This window comes from Lepeophtheirus salmonis, chromosome 5, assembly GCF_016086655.4.
Source record: "Lepeophtheirus salmonis chromosome 5, UVic_Lsal_1.4, whole genome shotgun sequence".
Classification (NCBI taxonomy): domain Eukaryota; kingdom Metazoa; phylum Arthropoda; class Copepoda; order Siphonostomatoida; family Caligidae; genus Lepeophtheirus; species Lepeophtheirus salmonis.
The window spans coordinates 5,799,333-5,818,421 of NC_052135.2; the positions used below are offsets into that span (position 1 = coordinate 5,799,333).

At 31.1% G+C, this 19,089-nt stretch overlaps 1 protein-coding gene across 1 annotated transcript in view; it reads right to left on the reverse strand.

Annotated features, from left to right (window-relative positions):
* Nucleotides 1–19,089, reverse strand: part of LOC121118963 (thyrotropin-releasing hormone receptor-like) — a 298,046-nt gene that overhangs the window by 192,816 nt on the left and 86,141 nt on the right. The window lies entirely within an intron of this gene.

Consider the following 19,089-nt stretch of genomic DNA (forward strand, 5'->3'; position numbering starts at 1 on the left):
CTTTCTACATCCCTCTTTAAATTTTCTTCTACCCTCATTCATTGTTTCGATTCTCCCCCTTTCAGCCTTGCAACACAAGCAACTTTTGTTCGTATATATGTAAAATAAACCTAATTATTTTAGAAATTATATAACAGTATTGAATTATGATGAAATTTAGCAACCTCCCTGGTCCCAAATATTATATATGAAACATAATTTTTGTTTTTTAGACGGAAGAGTTCCTATTGTATATATACCGGCTCAGAAAAATGATTAATTAATTTTATTAATACTAAAGTGCAGATTTTTTTATAAGTTTAGATGTTCAAAAAACCTATTGTCAGATAGTTTAATTTTAACTTTCACGTTACTGCTTATAACATTAAATTTAGGAAAACAACCTACTATCTTGGTGTCTATTAAAAAGAGCCAACAAATCGTTTAAGTTCCAAATTTAGTTATCGTATTGTAAGGTACACTAATAAAGAATATATTATTAATTAATAATTTTATAGTATTTTTAAACATGTTATAGGTTTGAGACAACTTTGAAGTGAAAAAAAAAATCAAAAATTATACTAGAAATGAAAATGTATAGTACAAAATTTAACTTAAATTTCCAAAATATATATTTAAAAGTCACGGTCTAATCAGGGACAAATATAACTCAAGGGTATTACAATCATCTTTTTGTTTTTTTACATGAATAAATAACACTGCTCAACAAAATTTCATCTTTTTTTTCTTGCATGGACTTCGACAACGGATTCTTATAGAATTTGGGCTGTTGATTCCGAATATATGCTTAGATTTATAACATCACATCAAGTTTTTGTGATATCCGATATTTAATATTTGTGGATGTTTACATAAAAAACCTATAATGATAGCACGTGTTCCTGTTATGTATGTATCTTTCTCTCTCTTTGTCTCGAGTACTTAACGTTTTCTAATATATATCTCGATGTGTGCCAGCTCTTCCTTTAGCAATCAATGTATCCTTTATTTAATCCAATCTATACCGGTAAAACTCTCATTGGATATTATTTCTTGTGTTGCTCTAATTTGGATTTAGTAAACGTTGAAGATTATATATTTAATATTTTTAAATCCCCATCATAGCTGTTTACGAAATCCGAACACATCTGTATAAGTGTATAAGCTAGCCATGTCTACATCCTCACGCAGAAGAAAGTGCTGTAGTGACCCAGGTATATTCTGCTATATCTGTGGATGCTTCACTTTATCCCTCAAAACGGAATGTAACTCACTTCGTTAAGAGTGTGTACCTTGCTTATTTTAAAGTACCGCTAGGGAACCAAAATAAAAAATGGGCACCTCACATAGTATGCACGACTTGTCTCGAAACTCTGAGATCTTGGTCTCAAGGAAAAAATGCTTAATTCTAATTTAGTGTGCCAATGATTTGGAGAGAACCAACAAGCCACCTAGATGATTGCTACTTCTGCCTTGTAAATGTTAGAGGATTCAATAAAAAGAACAAGCGATACATGACATACCCTAGCATCTCTTCTTCAATACGGTCAGTTCCTCATTCGGACGAAATAACTGTACCTACTTTCACCAAGTTAGCAGATATTGATGATGAAGCACAAACTTCAGCCAATGATGATGATGAAGAAGATACAGATGCAAATTACACACCATTGGGTTCATTGTTTGGTCAACATTTTCTGTATAGTCAACCTGAATTGAATGACCTGGTTCGAGATTTGAATTTACCTAAACAATAGGGATACATCTATATATGTCACCATAGCGATGTAAAACACACTTTAAACTTATTTTTGAGCTATCAATCTGCTGAGTTGTTGGCGTCCAGACTGCAAAAGCGAAACATGCTTGCTCAGGGCACAAGTGTCACATTTTATCGTAACAAAGACGCAGAACTGAGGAAGTTCTTTGATTCCGACAATCACTTTGTATACTGCTGTGACATTGAAGGGCTTCTTGTGGCTATGAGATTATCTGCGTATCATACAAGTGAGTGAAGACTCTTTATTGATAGCTCAAAAAGAAGTTTAAAGTATGTTTTACTTCACGATGGCAACAAAAATGGATGTATCCATATTGGACACTCAGTCCCCATGAAGAAGGAGTATGGAAACATCAAAATAGTGCTTGAACGATTGAAATACCTCGATCATCAGTGGTTAATCTGTGTGGATTTAAAAATGGTGAACTTCCTTTTGGGTCAACAAGGAGGTTACACAGAATACCCTTGTTTCCTTTGATACTGGCACAGTAGAGCTGACAAGGATCACTGGGTTAGAATGGAATGACCATCAAGGCATACGTTGGTACCTGGAGAGAAGAATGAACCACTAGTTGATCGAAAAAACATCATCCTTCCACCATTGCACATCAAACTCAGTATTATGAAGCAGTTTTTAAAAGCTCTTGATCACAATGGTAATTATTTCAATACATATGTTCAACCTTTCCGAGTCTTAGTGATGCAAAGAAAACAGCAGGGATATTCGATGGACCCCAGATTAAACCATTACTCAGGGACATATATTTCATTAAGAGGATGGCCGCTGTCGAATCTCGAGCGTGGATTGCATTTACTAATGCGATGCAGGGTTTTCTTGGGAACAAGAAAAACGACAATTACCAAGAGATTGTGGATGAACTTCTCCTTAGTCTACTAGAGCTCGTGTGCAGAATGAGCATAAAAATGCACTAATTAGACGGTCGCCTGGACAAGTTTCCAGACAACCTTGGAGATGTTAGCGACGAACAAGGTGAGAGGTTCCACCAAGACATTAAAGTCATGGAAGACAGATATCAAGGTCGTTGGGACTCGCATATGATGGCTGATTACTGCTGGAGTTTGATGAGGGATCATTCAGATACTCACCATAAGAGGGCGTTATCAAAAAGGAAGTTTACCCCAAAAATGAACTAATATGCTTGTCTACAAACAAAAATACACTGTTCCTGCATCTACTAGTTTGATATAACATTCTATGTTTGTAATAATATTGAATTTTGTCAAATATGTGTTAGTACTTTCACATTTTGTATTTTTTTTTAGTTTCGTATGTTTAAATAAAATTAGATTGTTGTGTCTTGTATTGAAAAATAAAATAAAGCCTTTTAATCAATCTATTATTCAAAAACCTAAAGTGATAACCAACACATTGAAATCAGCAGCCAATATGCAAATAAAATCACAAAAACAAAAATAATGTATTATTTGTCTCTCGTAAATTAAGGATTTTTGGTATGTGTTGTAGTATTATTTAATCACCCTTTGTTCAAAAACTTGACGTGATAAGCAAAAATTAATGACAGATTTGGAATCAACAGCCAAAAAAGAGTTAGATTCACTATAAAATGCAAGAAAAATTGAGTTGGTCAGTGTAATTGATCAATAATTTGTAAATCGTTCAACTGATTAACAATGGAGTAAAATATGTAAAGTAATATAAACATGTTTGTTTACCATTTTTTGTTGACAATTTTAAATAAATATTACTTAATTTTAAAGAAACATTCTAATTATCTCATTTAACAGTCAAAGCAAATTAGATAATTATAATTAGAAACAAGACTGAATAATAACTCGTCCTTGCTAACTTTACCACACTTTTACTTATTCATATGTATGTAACATATAGACTGAAAAGTCCTGGCCTTCACACATAAATGGTGCTATTTTTTTTATTCACCTCATTTTTTGTTGTAACCAACCTTCAAAAGGCAGCTGTCAAAATTTCATGACAACTTCTCATCTAGTTTGTGTGTTATTGTACAAAATTTGACGCGGTTTTGTTATTTCCAAAACAATGGATCAAAAAACAAAAAATTCGTGTCTTAACTTTACACTGCTTTTTTGATAAATAAAAAAATACTTTTCAAACTAAGCAAAGGCATGAAGAGTTTTTTAAGCACTATGTTCTAAAAAGCAAATAAAAAAATCCCAACAATAACTTAAAAAAAGTAAATTTTAAATCACTGTTGGGCTATATCGGTTCTAAATATGGAACTCAAAATCCATCTTGTACCATGGACTGCTTCATTTTTTTCAGTCCTGCTACTTGAAAAAGGCTCCTTATTTTATAGCACTCTTTACAATAGATCATTTTTTCTTATAGTAAAGTACCTCAGTTGACCAATAGGGGATGAGGAAATTATATTACCTATAAGGTGGTGTGACAGCTTTCGTACATGATGTGATTTTGTAGAAATAAACATCCTCACCAAAATCCATCAAAATCAGTGATGACCATTTCAAAGAGTTACAAAACATGTGTAAACTGGACATGGATAACTCCATAAGCCTAATTAAACTATATAGCATTCTTATAAATATTAGATCATTAATTATCGAAAATAATTAAGGCTGACGTCTTTTATCAAATACTGCTGCATTGAAAAACTTTAACGTTGAATTCCAACGGAACCGGATGAGATGTCAATATGTTTTCAGTATCGAAAACTAATATTAAATGGAATTAATTTCATTTTATTTTCAAAGTCAATTTTAGGCATTCGGCAGAGTAAGGTAGAGAATAAAAATTACATTTTAAAAAATAACATACGCTCAGCTACGCTGCAAAAAATATGAAGAACAACCCAACGGGAGGTTTAAGTTTAAATAAAAGCCGTTAGACCTATCAGGATATACATTTTGTATATTTTCACATGCTTTAAGCTTTGGGAAGCTGGAAAATAATTTTTTTTATCTAAGTATGTCCTATATTCTACTTCAACGGTCTTAAAGTTATTCCAAAATGCAATTTTTTATGATTTTGAGTAGTTTCTGGACAAAAAAGTATAGATAAAATACAACATAAAATACCCAAAAAATATATTAAACTAAAATATAACCATTTTTGAATAATACTTTTTAAATACTTTATTATTTTAGTTTTAGTATTGCCAAGTGCAAATATACAGTGAGAATAATTCTTTTTTATTTATTTTGTATTTAGCAGAAGAGTTTAAAATTAAACTTTCATTTCTCTATATCCGGGCAACAGCGAGCAAGCCTAATTTAGTATTATATGAAATGACGTTGAAAAACTCGTACATATAAATCCTAGTTTTAATGCATCTTTTATACATTACACTCTCTGAAAATAACATAAATGAATCCACGCCAAATTTATATTGAAAACAAAGATTTTTCGTTATTTAGTTCATAGTTAAACGTTTGTGTGGGCCAATATAAAAATAATATCGATATTTAATTATGGATATCAGTAGTGTTATGTCAAGCCTTATTTATTTGTTAAGTCAGGCTCAGAAATTCTCCTATCATACCTTGGGACCGGTCCTTCAAAATGTCACTACTAAAACTGTGTAAAAAATGGAAGAAATATAGTTGAGTGACGTCATCAAAGAGGGAACTGTATAAGTTTTAGGACTGATATGCAGGACTGAACTGGACAGGACTGCAGTCTCCAGTTCTAAATAAGGACCAACACAACATAAGATATCACTATCGATACGGAAGACTCAATATCCATATAAAAAGTGAAGTGATGGACTACACATATATATAACTTATAAATTATCTTTAAGCCGACTTGTTATATAAACTACTATAGAAAAGTTTAATTCAGAGTTAACCTCCTACAAATTTCATTCAGACTAAACTTCCAGTAAGTTTCAGTCTTTCGTTTTACAGTAATATTTAAGAGTAAAAAAAGCCTTGTCAAGTTATGGAGTGCTATATAGGTATGTCTACAATGAAGCTCACAAGTATTGAATCTATAAGGGCTTTCTAGTTAGCGGGCTTAGTTAATGGATTTGATGCCATAGAAGTTACTTACCAGGATACGTATAACGTTCATCATGTAATTATACAGTACTAATGCTTAATAGTATACAGGGAGCGGGGATCCCATTGTCGCCAAAATATTTTTCTACAAAAAACAACACAAAATATACATTTTTTAACTTTTTTATTGAAAATCAAAACTATGACCAGCATATAGGTATAGAGTAGCCATTCATTCGATATAATCACCGTTGGCATCAATAACGCCCTCAATACAGCCTCTGAACCGGCTGCAGGCTCTTCTGACCATCTCATTGTCCATGTTGCCGAATACCTCCTTGATGGAGTCCATCAGGCTGGTGTTGGTGCTATGGGGATGGTTGTTGGTATGTCTCTTGACATAGCTCCAGACAAAATAGTCCAAAGGATTAAGCTCGGGAGAGTTAGGAGGCCACAAATCCTTGGTTACTACGTGAAAACAGTTCTCGGTTAACCACTGCATGGAGATTTTGGACACATGGCAGGGTGCTGAGTCCTGTTGCCACACCCAGGGCCTGTCTCCCGCCACCCCTTGGATCCAGGGCAGAACCACCTTCTCCATAACATCCAGTATTGACTTTGTCGACAAAGTCGGTGTCCTTGACCTTCCTGTCGGCGCCCTCCTCCTTGGGTGCTCTCTTTATGGTGGCATCAACATCCCAGGTGTTCTCTAGCTTCTTACAGATACGCTGAACAGTCCGTAAATTCACTCCTAAGGTTGAAGCAATCGTTGAATTGGAGATTTCACCTCCATTATTAACCAATGCTATGACTACGGCGGACCTCGAAAGCTCCTCGTTCCACTTATAGCTCTTTATCTCCTCATATGATGACGGCATGATACTAACTGAACTACGTATCCTCACCTGACGAGAATAGCTTTCCTATTTGGTAACGGGTTTTTTATTGGATAATGTCGTCTTCAAGTTATCAAGGTTTAAAGTAGGCGAAAATTTGATCCCCGCTCCCTGTAAATAAAAATGTTGTAGTGCTTACTTAATGAGATTTGATCTCCTGCGTCCTCATCTTTCAGTCCACGGATCGACTTTACATAATATGACCTTCCATTTACTTTTATGATCCTCCAATGTGCTTAATACCCAAATATCTCGAAAAAGTCCAGATGCATCTCCACCTAATCCAATAATATATTTTTCGCTTTGCGAAGTTATTTCTTTTTTATTTATACCAAGGTTACGAGGATATTATTTCAACTATCCACTGTCGCTTAGTCCAATTTCGAGGTAGAAAGAGAACAAAAACGTATGGTCAAACTTATACCTAAAAAAGGGAGCTGTGTAGAAATAAAAAAGTTAACCGATTACAAAGGAAAAAACGGTTGATTGTATACTCTTTCTCTTGTTTTATTCATTATTTAATAAGTTGCTGTGGTGTTACCATCTCCCTCAAGGAAAATAATGACTGTTCATTTTTTGTGCAAATTGATTTAAGAATGCATAATAAAATAAATATATAAATGAATCCAAATATAATTATGATATTTTCCCTGCACTAATGCAGTTTTAGATCCTGAAGGTTCTCCTCTTTGTAGCCAAAATTATAGAAAAGACAGCTGATATCAACAATGATCTTAATTCAGTAACACCATATGTCTTGCTCCCACCTTCTCCTGGATCTTTTAAACAAATCCTATCCCGAGGTATATTTACAATGTACATACTATTGATGAAAATCCTGTGTATTTTTGAGAATAGTTTGGAAATCTGAAGAATGAATTTTCTTTTTGTCAGCTGTGATCAGCTAACTTCCATTTATACTAAATTTAATTATATTCACAATGTGATAGATAATTTGTGTGTGCTCATAAAACACGGAGAGTAACCTTAAAGATTATTGGGGGAGTTATAATTATCAGTCTTTTCGGACTCCGAGTAGAATTGAGTACAAAATCCCCTTGTTTATCTCCTTCTCCCCCTCCTCACTTGTCACAGCAGATTGAAGCTGATCTAATGAAACGTTATAACAGCTAATCTGCTCTCTTCCAAAAAAAAAAAATCAAATTTTCAGGGTTACCATGTTAATTTTTTCTTTTTTTTAACATCCCCAAATACACACAATTTTAATAACTACCCACGTATACAGCTATACTGTTATTTAAAAAAGTGTAATAAAAAATATTTTGACAGAGGATTAAGTAGTGCTTACTCAGTATGCATGACTTGTTTTGTACTAATTTCTTTATATATTTGTATTGTATATGAAGTAATGTACCCTTGGAATGAGAAAGATCACATTGAGTGCATGATACATACTTTGTACGGTCTTGGGTATTCGCACACTGTACACAAATATAATGCATGCATTTTTACACAAAAAATAATGTTTGATTAATAAAATATAAATAGATATAGGTATGCATCCATTCCTTATAGAGATTAATAATTATACATACATCATTGCTTGCTGTTGGACAAGCACAATTGCAAAAATAATAGTGTTGTTATTAAAATCCATAAAACATCAATTTATTTTATCTTTTATTCCATTAATATTTATCTCAATCATAACAGAGCTTTCATGATGGACGGACTCGACCATTTCCATTAATTTATCCACATGTTCGACAATTGATCTTCCAGAGCGTGGTGCATCTGTGACATAAAAATGACCAGAACAAAATTGACGAAAGCAAACTACCATGTGATTGGCGGTTACAGTATTAGGACCAATAAAACTATTCACATTTTCAGCCGCCAAATAAATTGGTATGTTTGTGTTCTATGATTTCAATTTCAAATGCTCGTTTTTTATTTGAAAGTTTGTTTTTTATAATTGAGACTTCATTTAATGTAACATTGAAGCCTGCTGAGGGAAAAATTGGTGGGAAGCAAAATTCAGAACTTTGCTTCTAAAACAATTCATAAAAATGTTCGAGATTTGTAGCTCTACTGAATCAGTTTATCTCGGAGGTAATTCACAAGAATCGTTTTGCCGCAATGGGTGAAAAATGACAACTATATGAGGTGCTCACATCGTTCACTTTCACAAATAAATCAGCTTCTGATTCTGTTTTATGCTAATTATGTAAAGAGCCTGTAGATACCTCAGAGCATCTATTATTTTCGTGTTCCATTCTTGTGTCCCTCTAATTTCTGCAGTGAATGGGATCGTTGCAGAAAACTACAGAAATTTCATCTCTAAAAGAGATTGATCGGTCTCAAAATGAGCCAACTGTCTCAACAGAATGGAGAGAGAGACAATCATTTCAATGGTCCAGACAACAATATATTCGGTGAGATACCACAAACTCTCCACTTGTACTAATGTCATTACTCTTACAAAGAATGTAATTATGGTAATGGGAAAATTCTTAAAAATCAAATTCATTTATCTCTTTATTAATGATTTTAAATGTAATTTTTATATTACATCATTTTAATTTTATTTTGTAACGGTTATATTTAATTTTAAATTTTAAGCTCAGTTTTTTTAATTATAGTATTGTTTGTATTTTGTGTTTAGTGAACTTCAAAAAATAATAATAATATTAAAAATGTAACATTGAAGCAGATCCTTGGGGGGGTATTGTGAGATTTGTTGCTATCCGCTTATATTTTCTTTGTAAATAACTTTAAAAAGAAGGTATTGGTCTTGCTTAAATACTACAGGTGGTAACTTATTATTTGTTAAAAATATATAACAGGTTTTTCCTCATCTTTATTTTCGTGGAAGATCGTTTTATGTTTACGCACTACATATTTATATTTGTATCTATGTTTCTTCTTCGAAATAGATTAGTTTTTTGTCAAAAAATATGTAGCTTAAAACATTAAAAATAGAAATCAATTTCGACTGTTACATCCATGATCAATATATTATATAATCATTGTAGTTTGATAAATAAAATTTATTACTCTTTTTATCGTACCATATCCTTTACACAATAAAAGATTTTTCCCCGTAGAAAAAAGAAAATATAAGCAATTTCACATTTAAAATTTATTTTCCAATGTGATACAAATTCCTATGCATTAGAAAGCTTCGAGCAAAGATTAAAATTCTCTTGTTAGAATAATTTTTTATACTTGTATGTAGTATAAATATTTACCACTGTTATTTTTAAAATCTCATGTATTTGGCGTTTCTGTACACATGTAGATTAACCCAGAATATACAAAAGTCCTTTAAAATGTTGATGGGCTATATAGTGAAATAGGTATATCCTTGCTATAGGATAAAAATTACCATTCTGGTCACATATCAAAAATTGAGTTCTCACTATTGTGATCATGTTCAACTTATACTCAAATGTATGTAAAAATATTTTATGTATCTATCTGGCATATTTATAACATAAATTTTAATGAGTAAACATTTTATTCTGCTTCTACTGAATCATTTTGAAATATCTAGAAATTATATTTTTATTCTAAAACAATGTACCTTCTCGTAAAGATACGAAAATTTCTGCACTTTCTTGGATTTTCGAGTCAGTTTACATCTTAAGACGTAAATATTCCAGTAAATGTTGGGTAACCGAGCTTTAAATCAAGATGCAAAACCAAAATTCGAAAAATACTTTACTCGAGTTTTATAAGCATGTTATCCAAAGTTTGGACATAAATAAAGTATACGGTTTAAAGTAACATTTTTATTTATTCTAAAACCATGAATAACCTAATGTTATTACTATTATAACATAATTATTAGTTATTCCTGGAATTATTGTAATTCTAATTGTATTAGACATTACTATTTTTTTTCTTTTCTTGGTCGAAAGACACATCTGTATTTCCCTAGGTAACCCATAAAATTCAAAGTAAATTCTAAAGGAGGAGTCCCATAAAATCAAAAACACATGTAAATGGGGATGAGGTCAAAGTAGGTGGCCCTTAAAATAGATCATACAACATGAAATAAAAGCAAAAAACATAAAATACCGCACACAAAACATAAAATAAATGAAATGAATTTGGCAACCAATCTGATTGTTTCTTTTTTTCTTTAAATCTCTCATAGAAGTTTCAGTATTGATAAAATATCTAAATTACTAAAATCTGAGGAAACTCTTTTTACATACGAGACCTTTTGTGTTTTTGTTATGACCTTATTCACTATATTTTTTGCTTTCCAACGTAAAAAGAGAAAAATTCTTCTTTTGAATATATAAAACTTAAAACTATTAGTTTGTACGATCAGCGACAGATTGATGATATCAGTTTGATATGAGCTGAGAGGATACCCTGTACATTTATTTGATGAAGTATGTGGCTGTTGGAGATTGTGTCAATTTTTTTTGTAAAATCTATAAAAACCGACATTATGTTAACTTTCTTTTTTGCTAGCCATCCATTCTCGGACAGATAGAACGGCATTGTAAGTTATCTGGTTTTTTGAAAACCTAACTGGGAATTTGTAACATTTCTTATATAATTGTCAAGCCTGTCAGTTATTAGTTTTGTAAAAAATTTAAATGCTTTTTCATAATCCAAGACTCGAAAATGTCTGTGTTGGAGTGTAGATTTGCATTGTTACGCGTCTATTTTTTTCAAATCTTGGAGCATTGAAGAACCCTGATATTAATTTGGAAGTTGCCGCTCTTGGAGTAACATTTTCAAGAACATATATAAATGACTCTCCTGATGGTACATAAATTGACTTTATCTATGATTGGGATCCAAAAATATTGAGGGATATCTCAATTAAATTTCCCTGTCCAATTTCTCTAATTTTTTCCTCCTTCCCCATAATTGTGCAACCCATTCAATGCGTTTACTGAGGACTTAGCTCATTGGAGTCTTCACCTCCTGTGGTCTTGACGTCTTTTCTGTTTGTAAAGATTTATATTTTGTCAAGAGTACTTCTTTCCATAACGTTAAAAATATCAATCTTCAATTTTTGATCTACAGCGTTTTTTAACAGAGGACTTATGTAATCAATTACTTTTTACTATTGCTATATGAGATTAACTACAGGTACATTGTGGTTGCACATCAAACTTTATCTTTCTTTCTGGAAATTGGAGACAGTGACAGGGGGTAGTTGAAATTCAATTATCATAGCCTTTTAATAACAAGGAAATAACGTGGCCAGCGAAGCAAAGAATATATTAATAGAGTAGGAAGACAGGGACTTGACTTTTTTTGTGATATTCGGTCAATTAGTACTTTGAAGGATAATGAAAGTAAATGCAAGGTCTCAATGTATGGAAAAGGGTATTGATTTTGTCACTTATGGAGTATGTCAGTGGGGGATCCGATCCTTGGACTGAGGTATGTGGGCGGAGATCATAATGTAATGATTTGTTCTTGTATTTACCATGAATCAAAAACACATCATTATATTTTGCCTTCAAAAATACATTAGAGCAGGGATCAGGAACCTTTTTGGCTGTGGTAGCCATGAACGCCACTTATTTGTAAAGTGCATAACATGCATGCCGCATTCACACAATAGGAAACCAAAACTTTTATTTTAATTTGCTTTAAAAAAAAAATTAAACTTCAATAGGTTACAAGTTTTATCCTTCAACATAATTTTCCCTAATGACCTTTTTTTTTTTAACCAAAAAGTTAAATTATTTGGATTTTGATCTGATAAAGTTGTGACTCACTTTAGAAAGCAGCTTATTTTTAACGTTATCATTTTTTATAAAAGATTTGTCTGGTAGCCAGATACAGTCATAAAAAATGACTCGCAAGCCATGGGTTCCCAACCTATGCTTTGATGATACAAGTGAATAATATTTAATGAAAAAATATATAGATAAAGCCCATTTCGAAAACAGAACACAAATTGAGGGAGTTATTTCCTTGATATGAAAAGGTTACGAGGATTGAATTTCACCTGTCCGCTGTAGCTGTCTCCAATATCAAGATAGAGAAATAAAGTATGATGTACACGCAAACCAAGTACCCTTAATTAATTAAATTCATGTGGTAGGAATTATCTAATTTTTTTGCATCATTGATGAATTAAAAGCTTTTTTATATACATTCATCATATGTAACATAATTGAAATATATGACAAATAACTTAGACTGTGATCTGAAAAGCCATTAATATAAACATCAATCCATTTTCATTTTGTAGTGCAAAAAAACTTCTGCAAAAGGCCCCTTTAGTTGGGTAAAGAAGGCATCACATTCATATCGCATAAATAGAATATTTTGACCTTTTTGAAATATATTGCCCTCTGTTTTACAAACAGATTTAAGTTTCACTATGGAATGGAATTCCCAATAAATATTTTATACAAGTTTCCATTTTTTCATTTACTTTTTTTTTATGCAATTGCATAAAAAATAAATCAAAGAATTGAAAACTCTAAAAATCTAATGCATAAACAGTATTAAAATATGACTTTCACATAAATATATAGTTTGTTTTTAAATAATTAAATAAAGTATAATTCATGCTATAACAATATTCATTACATTTTAAATGGTGAAAACTAAGTAATTTACAAAGAGCAGGAGATTATTTGCTTAATTTTTTAAAACCCAAAGTAAATTTATTTCTTTATAATTAAGCATAGCTAAACTTTAATTGCGTTTTTTTATATTACTTTTAACATCTATTGAATATAGAGGAATATTTAAACAATTACTATTATAAATTAAGTTTTAGTGCCTGAAATAGATTTTTTAAAGATACAGTATGTATTTTTTTCATATGTATATATAAGTGGGTAGTCTCAAAGTTTCCAACATAAACGTGAAGATGGCAGTACACAAAATAAAAGCTAGTCACATCTATCTTGCATCCTTCAACATTTACTCACCAATGTTTATTCTTTGAGTCAGTTGATGTGAGTGTTTTTGTGAAATGGACAAAATCGAGTATTGAGCTGTTATTAAAGGTTTATTTTTAAAAGTGTAACCTTTAAATAGATTTAAACAATAGCAGACATATAAAGGGTTTGTTAAACTATGTTAATCAATTCGGTGACATTGAGCGAAAAATAAAAACTGTCTTCTGAACAATTATTTTGCAGAGAAAAACGTGGAATACAATTTGGACGGGTTATAAAAATGGGAGCATCTCCCGTTGACTTTGGAATTTAGAGAACAGTCGAGGGGGAGACCGATAGAGCTTTCTTATTAAAAAATTCCGGAAAACCATGTATGCACTAGCCGTGCGAGAGAAGTATTGGTACTTCACTCCTTGGTTGCTCCATTTTACTCCTTCTCGTTTTTTTATTATTCAATTTAGTAGAAAATATACATAACAAATCTTGTGTCACAAAACCTCTCTTTTAACGAGTTTGAAGACAATCGACGAATATATAACAGATTTATTAAAATTTAAATTAAATGTACTACTAGATATGATTAACACATTATACGTAGCCTAATTTTTTTCTAGTAAGGAGAGACGAAATTAACAGCATCGAGTACTTGGATACCATTTTGGAGAAAAGTATCCAGCCATATTCCAATTTCGACTTCATGTAAGATATTTATACCTTTCTACAAGATGGTACTTACTCACAAACATCTAATATGATACAAAAGTGGTATGAGATTCATTGTTTTAGGTTTTAAATAAAAAAAATTAAAAAAAATTACCCTCCATCCAATCCGAATTGGAATATAATGTATTTTAGAATATAGTTGATTATGGAAGACTGGTTTAGCCCTATCCTAATTTGGATGCACTGAAATTCCCAGGGAGATGTCCCGTGCCTACAGTGATACCTTACCAAAAAGACTAAAAAGCTGTAGTTTTTGTAAAACGGAACCCCTTTTATCTTTTTTTTTTTTTTGCCTTTGCCAATATTTGGAATAATATTCAGTAATATTCCTTCAAATTACATAATACTAATTACAGAAATTAAAAAGTTATATGTGATTATACATTTATCACTATTTAGGGTTCACACTGTTAATCAGAGAAAATAATTTTATACCATATTATCTTGAGGAAATTTTTAATTAAAGTTATATTCGTAAAAATTTGTAAAGTAGTATATTTCGAAAAATATAATCAAACTAAGTTATATTTGATATTTTTTAAATTTACTTTAAGACCTTAGAAAATATTGATTAAACGAATATCAATGTGATTATGTGGTATTTTGTATAAAATACGTTAAAGGTAAAGCTGATTTCCCTTTGTAATAAAATTAATCGATAAACAAGACTTAAGCGTAAATAAATTGTGAAAATTATTGGTAAAACATCTGTGGTATTAGTAAATAATAAATTATCGATAAAAGGGGAATCTACAGTGCTATACTAACTATTTACCTATATGGAAATTTACTATTAAACAGAGAACATCCAACTATATATAAAGTAACCACAAGTACATTTGTTCATAAAAGACTAGGAAAATTTGTTGGAGAGTTATAAGTAAGACATTGATGTACTCAAAGTAGAATTGAGGACCGACAAACCGAAAAATCCTAGCAAACAAATACCTATAAAATTACATATGCAAATTTGGATTGTCCTAGCGGCTCATTTTTAGGTCTCACATCTCAATCAAATTATGAAAAAGGCAAAAACACTTTACTTAGTCAATATAGATACTAAAAATATATTTTAAATTATTTTGTACAAATATTTTTTATATACATTTTTTCAAACCTCAAAAAAGTATTCAAAAGTAGTTTTGTCTTTTTTTTCTAAAATAGTCTCATCTTATTTTCTTTTATATAAAAAGAAAAAAAAATTATAAACATTTGATGATCCGCGTATAGTGCGTATCATTTTTTTTTATATGTATATATTTTGAGAAGGGAAAGATCAATTTTTTTAATGTTATTCTTTATTTTTGCTACAAATGATAGCTTTCGATAAAATTTTATTTATATTTTTTATAGGGTATAACAATTTATATCATCATTAATATGAGCAAATTCAGGGTTCATGCAGTATATTAATCTTTATTGACAAAGTAAAGAGCCTATGTCTCCTTTCAAAATTTGAACTGGATGTGCTACCTAAAGAAGACACCGTAGAAAATTTTTATGTGGGTTACTTCGAAATCAAATAACAACTTTTTCGTGTGAGTTATAATCGAAATTTGAAAAAGTTGGAAAACAAACCGTCCTAGTTAACATTTCATTTTGGTTTCTTTATTTTTACGTACTGGCGGTGCTTTTAATTTAGTCATGGAACTCTAGATATCTGGAATAAGAACGGCATTTTGCTTATTCCCAAATTAGTCATTTTTTCTTATATTGTATATATATAGAGTAAAATAGGGCCCGAATATGTTGGGTTTGATAAATTGGGAAACTATAAAGTTTAGCAAAAAAGAGTGTAAATTTATACACATTCATACTTTAACCTTCCAAAAAACTGTCTCGGAATATAAATTAAGCACCAAGAACTGTAAATGTAAAAAGAATATTTAAAAAGAAGAATCTATGACTCAAGTAGGGGAAAAAAGAAAACGAAATGATTTCGATAGAATTCCAGGATTTGACATGTCGTAATATTTCAAGCTTTTTTATGACAGTATATTTATAAGAATGTTTTATTAACAACTCAAGTGAGCAACTTTTATATAACAAATGATATATCATCCTTTCTCAAATCTATTTTCTTAAAAGCTTATTCATAAGGAAATTGTTAAATAACTCCCAATATTTATTCTATAGAGAGTTGATATGTAATTCATTAATCATTATTTGTACATATGTAATCAATTAAGTATATGCTATCTATGAAATAATATTTGTAAGAAATTATTAAAAAATATGAATGGATATAAGACATTCCCATCAGTACGTTAAATAATTTTGCCCGCACGTCGAACTTTCCCTTACTATTTCGAAATTGAAACAGTGGATAGTTGAAATTCAATTATTGCAACCTTTTTAATAATATGAAAATAATTTCACTATGAGTAAGGAAGACACTTCGCACTTCAGAAAATATGTTATTGGAGAATCAGAAGAGGGATCTCGAATCAAATGATCGCAATTTTTGAATAAGTTTCTGTGTAGATTAGACCATCGTTGAAGTTTCTTTGTAATTTTCTGCTTGAAGAGTTAATGGATTTGACGATATATCCGTTTCTCTCCATGACACCGTTCATCATGTAATTATACTGTTCATGGAAAATACCAGAAGAAGTTATAGTGATTCACTTAATGATATGTAATCCTTTCCGCCTCATCCCTTAATCCATGGATCGACTCCTAGTCTACCCTCTCCTTCATAATTATTAAATTATATGGATAAAAAGGATTATTAATCAATTATAATTACAACAATTTTAAAAATAAGATAAAACTATGAATAAAACAGGGGAACACTCATTTTGTACAAATGAATTCAAGCCAAAAAACGGTATTAATCTTTGAGCACAGACTTCAAAACTCTTAGTCATTTGGGAATTACAGTAATTCAGAAGAATTCGTTCTGAGTTATTTTGTACCCTTATAGCGATCCCCAAATTAAAAGTAGGAATAATTAGTGTTTTTTATGATTAAAAAGTGTTTTTATTGATTCTGAATCTGGTTCTGAACTCGATATATTGCGATCTTTAGGCAGAAAAATGATGAAAAACTACACTTTTATTTAGACCCTTATAACTTATTCATAATACATAGTGATGAAGAATATCATAGCTTAGTTGATAGAAAAGTATTTAATTTATATTTTAAATAAAGATATATTTAAAAAAATATCCATCTCCAAGAATGTTTGTTCCATTTTGTGACATTTTTCCTCGCCCCCCCCCCCTTAATAAGAGAGGATTAAAAACAAGTAAATTATTATTAAAAATTTGAGAGATAGAGAAGCAGATCAAGACTGACAAACAACGCTCCTTGCTTGGGTGGTCTTTATCAACAGTATTATTATGTGGATAGCAGTGTGCTTCCACTGGTCTTAATCAACGTGGATACGCAGTTTGGATTCCGAATGTAATAGTTCCGTTCGTATGCTTTGTCGTGTAAAGAGCCAAAACATAATAAAATCAATTTCTGACCAAAGTAAATATGGCAACGTATTCACCCAACACCCATTTTTGGTAGTGTGTAGAGTCCAGGGCATGTACTCTTAGGTACGAAAACATCATGGACATGAAGGCCACCGTAAACAAACACTGGGTATATATGTCCAAAGAATACATAAGAAAGACGTGACCAGCCTTCAACAAGTTTTTTGAGATCATTGTTGACGGGGCTACATCGAAGATTAGAGAAGACTACATAGCGTAAGAGCTGGTCTCTAATTATTTTTTGTATATGTCTAGTGGTCTCAGAAATATGTGTCGTTAAAATTAAAAGTATTGATTGTTCAAATTTCAAGGTCGCACCCGGTATGATTAAATATTCTTCACTTAATCATACATTGAAATCGGAACAATCAGTACTTTTAACTTTAAATACATATATTTCCGTAGCCATTAGACATGACCACAAAAATATTTATACTTTTCCCTTATAGTTAATGCATTTTCCAAACATTTTCTCCATAAACTATCGGTTTTCATCTCGAGCTTATATTGTTTTCTTCCATAATTTTCATTATTAATGCTGTAGATTCCTGATTTATTATCCATAGTGCTGTGAATTTTATTTAGGATTGAAGACAGCAACTCCGTCCAATTTAGTCTTAGTCCGGTTCAATTCAGTCTATTGAAACTTATAAAGCTCTGTCCATCGTGACGTCACTTAAATTATATTGTGACGTCTTCATTTTTTAAATTACTGTTTTAACTATTGTATTATTGACAGACCGAAAGACCGATAGTCTTAAGGAACAGCCCCAAGGATTGATAGGACCGGTACTAAGACCGGACTGGACAAAAAAAAAAGGACAGATATTTCACTTCTACATCCCTTTCCCATTTTTGAATCCGCTCTACAAGGGATGGATTTTCCATTCTCACTTCACTCTTTGTCCGCATTCTTTCAAAGATTTAATTTTCTAACGTAGATTTTCCACAAATACTTCTAAATACTTAATGTATGTCCAACTGTGCCACGTTATGTTTTAATCATCTGCAACGAGTTCACCTAAAATACTTTGAACAGACTATTTATTGAATGACAATAATATTTATATCTCATTATAATTTATTTTTTTCCGTAAATATAACACCTCTTGGATTAATTAGTTTGATAAATTTTTAATTTCACATCATTTATTAGCTTTGAATTTTACCTTCAACCAATGTAGATCACAACATTATGTTTATCCTATCTTGCAAACTATCTTCCAACAAGAGAGGAAAAAACAAGGTCCAATATCAGTTAGGATCTAGCCAATTCCTCCTAAACTGTGGTTGAATTGTCAAAAACTAATTTGAGTTCAAAACACAAATAAGAGATATAGAGAAAATCAACAAGAGTATATAAAAAAAATCAGTGTAATTTTTTTTATCGT